Below are 6000 nucleotides of genomic sequence, written 5' to 3'. Positions count from 1 at the left end.
TATATTTTTTTACCGTATTATACGCCATATAGAGTAAGTAACGTGCCAGTTTTATAGATTAGGTTGTTCCAGACACATCAATACCTATTATGTATACTTTTTTGTTCATCTTTTTGTGGCACCCCAGAGTCTGGTTGCCATAGTGACATTGCCTCCCTCTATGGGGTGATGTCATGCCTGGAGGCAGGAGGGGGGTTCCCATGTCAGGTAACACAAGTTACATGACAATTCCTGCTGCAGGTCAGAAAGGGGAGCTTCCTTATAAATTTTGGCCAGCAGGTGGGGTTAGTGAGTCAGTAAGAAGTCAGCTGAGAGAGTAAACAAGGGAGTTGTCATGGAAACGGGAGCAGCTGGAACTCATGACAAGACAGTTAGAGACAGTTGAGGTTGGTCTGTGAAGAGGAAAGGGACAGGAGCAGAGACAAGAGGCTCTGTGGGAACTAAAATTGCATATAGTGGACCCCACAGTGAAGCGCTGATATAAAAAGGGACGCCAGAGTCCTTGGCTGGGCAGGAGCTGTACGCCCTGACAGACGAATCTGGAGTACAGGGGACTGCAAGTTCCTTGGCCACACTGAATGCCTGAAGGCACGGCAGTAGATCAAGAGCCCAGAGCTGACAGTGAAAAGGACAGTGCCCGTGATATAGGCTCATGCTGTCAGTCATACAGGTTAGAGATCATCACGCAGAAGAGGGCCACAGCTTAGCTACAAGCAGCAGGGACCTGAAAACAGCGTGCAAAAGGAAGGTCCCCAACCCAACCTGGCAGGGTGGATCCCCTGAATGCCTCTAGGCGAGCCGGACTCAATCCCTCATCTGTATGTGGTACCCCAGATTGCAACTACTTTCAAGTAAAAGGTAAAGAAAACTACACTTCTCTGTGTCCTTCACTTGTTCTCTGCACCCCAACGTTCACTACCATCTGAATAATCAAATATATTTGTCCTGGGCCCTGCTCTACCCGTGGGGAGCTGAACCATCTTTGCTGCGTCATCATCAGCCCCAGAGGACCAAAACCGCAGCGTCTGCCACCCATTGCCGAACACCATGGATGGCGTCACAATTAAACACCACATAACTATACTCTATTTAATTACTGTCCACGGACCGGGTCACTGCCACCGTGACATTCCTTTTGAGAGCCTGACCGGCCCGGTACAGAGTAACCTAAGGCCCTGCGGAGCGCTCCATTTGTTTTATCACAAACCGTTTTTAGTGGCGAAACAACTTTTCTTGATTTTTATTTGCTTTTTGATGTTTTTTACTTTATTACATATTTTCTTAGTTTTTCACTAAATCCCACTGTGGGACATGTATATTTTTAACTTTGATTACTGGTCACATGCATGGCAGTACTCATGAGACCTGTCAGTTACTCACTGATAGTACCTGTGAGACCCTGCTTATAGCAGAATTTTATAGGCCACCGTACCCTAGGGTCTCCAGATTGCGTCAGGATACCATGGTAACGATCCGATTATGATTGTGTGGGGGTCGATCCTACTATAGGTGGTCTTTTGAGCCCTTTTTAGTCACTTTGATACCACTTTCGCAATTGACAGCTGTATTTAAGGGGTTAATTGGCCCGATCGGCTCCAAAACCAGAGGGGCCAATACCACTGGCTGTCAGCTGTCATGTACAGATGTCATCCGCTGGAATTTTGGCTGCAGGGTGACGCAATTCTCTTATGCCTGATCATCTTTTTAAAATGGCGATGAGGGAATAAGGCGCAGTTGTTATGCGTATCGGTGGTCATTAAGGGGTTAAGCAAAACTTATGGTTGTTTGCATATGAAAAAGATATTTGATGAGAAGGAAAAACTTCCACAATTGTTTACATTTTTTCCAAAAATACTAAGGTTGGCCCATGACTTGTCCAAGCTTTTAATTTTGGCCCAAGGTGTACTTCAGTTTGACCTTTGCACTCGCTCATTAGATGCCTCATTGCAAAATGCAGAGACTGAGTCAGTCTATTGCTGCTAATGTACAGATGTGGACAAGATAGTTGTTATCCTTCTGCTTGTGATGCTGAGTCACTTCTCATGGACAAGACATAAGGTGGGGAAGTCAAGGAGTCCGAGATCAAATGCCAGGAGGGGACAAGGGACAAGACAAAGAAATAATGATAGGAAAAGTCTGGGGTCAGAGTGCGTCAAAGGCAAAAGAGGTAATACAAGCGAGTAGTCAAACGGCAAAATCTGAGGTCCGGCAGTGAATACAGAGCACAAAGCACACACACCACCGAGCAACAGCTACAACTGGCAATTGTAAGACCATTGTCAGCCAACTAAATAGCCAGGTATATCAAAGAAATAGATTAGTGGGACTCATGATATGAAGTAAAAACAGTGTTCCTCTATTCAGGTCCTGTGAAAACACATCGTAGCATAAGGGAGAGCGGGGAGAGATAAGGTGCAGAGGTGCAGCAAACAGACAACGGCTGTTTCACACCTCACTGCGGGTTCAACAAGTCTGAGAATTTAGGAATGCAATCACAAGTTTTCCCATCTGAATTACATTGATAGTGCCCAGCCTATTCCTGCCTCATTCTTTGCATATATAACCAGTTATTCATCCTGAACGGGTGACACCAGGAGGAAACCCCGCAGGCCTGACCAGATTGGGTGGCTGGGCTGTAACTCACAATATTGACAGCATAGTACCCTCCTGTCTTTGATTGGGCAGTTAGGCTGTCCATTACAATTCTGACAGCCCAGTACACCCTTAATCCTATAGGGCGGTTGAGCTGTCACTCACAATGTCCTTAGGACACAGTGAGTAGTGGAATCGTGACACTGTTAAAGTAAGTGTAAAGAGGAAGACCGGGCTGCAGGTACCTGCATTGAGCCGGGTCCGGAACAGTCGAGGCTGCGTCCCATGTTGCCCTGGGGAAGGAATAGGGGACCGGACAGGTCCCATAACCTGGGAAGAGGGGGCGTGTTTAAACCGGAAGCAGAGCTGAAAGCATGCAAAGCAGCAGAGAGTTTCCCGCCGTCAGGAAGAGTGCAGCAGTGTGAGCAGTGTGCTCCGCATTCAGCTCAGTGGAGCCAAGACGTGCTGAGACGTGTCACTGAGGAGAGCGCCATGCACCCGGATAAACGTCGGGCAGCGCTAGTACGGAGAAGTGTGAGCTGGCTACAGGACACTGAGGTGCAGTTACCTCTGCCTACCAGTGCATATCAGCCCACGCTTGTTACAGGGACTCCTGCAGCTTCCCTCACTTTGTTTGCTCAGGCTTATGGACTAGGGGCTCGGCGGGTAAAAACCAGAAGTTGGACCATTGCCAGGGGACCCCATCTGAGGACCCCACGCCGGCCGTTGCTGGCACTACAACCCGCATCGGACTGTATATCAAGGAGGACCAGTGGAAGTCATGATCAGTGTTGTTTAAACCTCAGACTGTCACATCAATTCTTACTATTCCTTTAATTCTTGTTTACTGTTCGTTAACTCCCTGCGACGAGACTACTTTAATTTTTTCTGTTAAATTAAATAATATTGTTATACTGCATTGCTCTGCAATCCTTGCATACTGCATCTCAGCACCTGCTTACATAAGAAAAACAATGGTCACTGAAAAAACTTGAAACTGACAAAAACAATTTTTAATTTAAATTTGACTTAATATTAACTTATGAAAAGCAGATGTTGCGTTTGAATTTTGCTTTAAGAGAAAAAAAATGAAAATTGCCTGGGCAAAAATGATACCCTTAACATAATATTTTGTTGCACAATCTTTTGAAACAGTCACTGTAAAGAAACGATTTCTGTAACTCTCAATGAGACGTCCACTTGTCAATATGCATTTTGTCAAATTTCAGTCTCACTTTTTTACGATTTGTTTTTAGTATTTTAGTAGTGGTTTCCTCCTCAGTTGTCTCCCATGAAATCCACTTTGACCATGAAAATGATGGATGGTGCAATCTGACACTCATGTACCTTGACCTTTGAGTTCACATCTGATCTTTTTGGAAGTGTTCTGAACTCTTTGAAAAGACGTAAAATATGAATTGTAACCAATTTATCATCAATTTTCCTCTTGAGGCCGTGTCCGGGTGGCTGGCTACAGTACCATATACCTTAAACTTCTGACTAATATGTGCAACTGTAGTCACAGGAACATCAAGCTGCTTGGAGATGGTTTTAAAGCATTTACCGTTAACATGTTTGTCTATAATTTTCTTTCTAATCTCCTGAGACAACTTTCTCCTTAACTTTCTTTCCATGTTCAGTGTGGTACACATCATGATACTAAACAACACAGTGACTACGTTTCACTTTTGAACCCCTTAAAGGCCACCAATACGTCATTTTACTGACCTGCGATATGAGAATAGCATCCTCTGACAGATGACAATTCAGCTGCTGTTGGCTTGTTCACTATAGCTGACAACTTGCTGCATCAGTCACGATCAGTGTTGGCACCGACCATGGCCGTTTAACCCCTTAGATACTGCTGTCACTAGTGACTACAGCATCTAAATAGTTAACAGAGTGTGGGGGCTTCCTCTTCGACCCCATTGGTACCCTGAGATCTTGATCGTGTGCTCCTGATGTTTGCCATGGCAGTTCATGGCCAAGTAACGGCCTTAAAGGGAATCTGTCACCCCTTTTTTGAGATATCATATAATGATATCATTCAATTGTGTGTCACATAAGGATTCTCTTAGTACTTTTGCTTCCCCCTGACCCCGCACCTTTCATGCATAAATACCTTTTTTATATCGGTTCAGATGTATGTAAACTGCCGCTGTCCGGTCCGCTGGGCGGGGCTTATTCAACTGCTCCCCCCTCCCTGTCTTGCTCTACGCATTTCTTCTTGTGTAGAGCAAGACAGGGAGGGGGGGAGCAGTTGAATAAGTCCCGCCCAGTGGACCGGACAGCGGCAGTTTACATACATCTGAACCGATATAAAAAAGGTATTTATGCATGAAAGGTGCGGGGTCAGGGGGAAGCAAAAGTACTAAGAGAATTCTTATGTGACACACAACTGAATGATATCATTATATGATATCTCAAAAAAGGGGTGACAGATTCCCTTTAAAGTCTGCCGGCTACAGCGGCCTGTTCAGAAGTTAGCGACATTTAGGTGGTAAAAAACAACTTTTTCCATGTCACTTTGTATTAATTCTTGAAAAGCACCTGAAGGGTTAATAAGCTACCTGAAAGCCATTTTGAATATATTGAAGGGTGCAGTTTTTAAAATGGTCTCTCATTTGGGGGTTTCTAATGTATAGAATCTCCAAAGTCACTTAAACTGAATAGGGCCCTAAAAAATAGGCTTTGCAAATTTCCTTGAAAGTATGAAAAATGACTTCTACCTTATTAAATCTTCTAAAATGCTAACAAAATAAAATAACATTTCAATAATGGTGCTAATGTAAAGCAGACATGTGGGAAATATTATTTATTAATGTTTTTGTGTGATACAACTGTCTGGATTAAAGGGATAATCATTCAACGTTTGACAATTGCTAATTTTTTACATTTTTGGTGAAATTTCTGATATTTTTATAACAAAACACAAAACATATCAACTTAAATTTACTATTATCATAAAGTATAATGTGTCATGAAATAACAATGGGATATGTTGAAGCATTCCAGAGTTATTGTAACAACCCTACTGCCATCCCCGCACACCAACTTACTCACTGCTCCAGGTCATGCGGTGATTTCTGCCTGCTGCCAGCTCCATGCGCTATGCCTCTTGTTTTCCTGCTAGTGTTCCATGTTTCCTGATTGTGTGTATAGGGGGCGACGCCTGAACTCTCTACTTCTTATGCATTCAGGGTGCAGCGGTCTAATCTGTCCCCGACCAATCACCTGGAGCCCTCTACAATATAGGGTCGCCACACCCACTAACCTTTGCCTGTGCAATGTCTATACTCAGTCAGCTCCTTGCTACTGAGGAAGCCAGGCCCTGTCCTTTGTCTTGCCTTCCTTGAGAGGCTTTACTCCTAGCATTTCTAGTACACTCTGAGTGCCCGCCAGGAGACT

This window comes from Dendrobates tinctorius, unplaced genomic scaffold, assembly GCF_039654945.1.
Source record: "Dendrobates tinctorius isolate UK_male_01 unplaced genomic scaffold, ASM3965494v1 ptg000035l, whole genome shotgun sequence".
Lineage (NCBI taxonomy): Eukaryota > Metazoa > Chordata > Amphibia > Anura > Dendrobatidae > Dendrobates > Dendrobates tinctorius.
The sequence above is the reverse complement of the archived record's forward strand: the minus strand, read 5'-3'. Positions refer to the sequence as shown.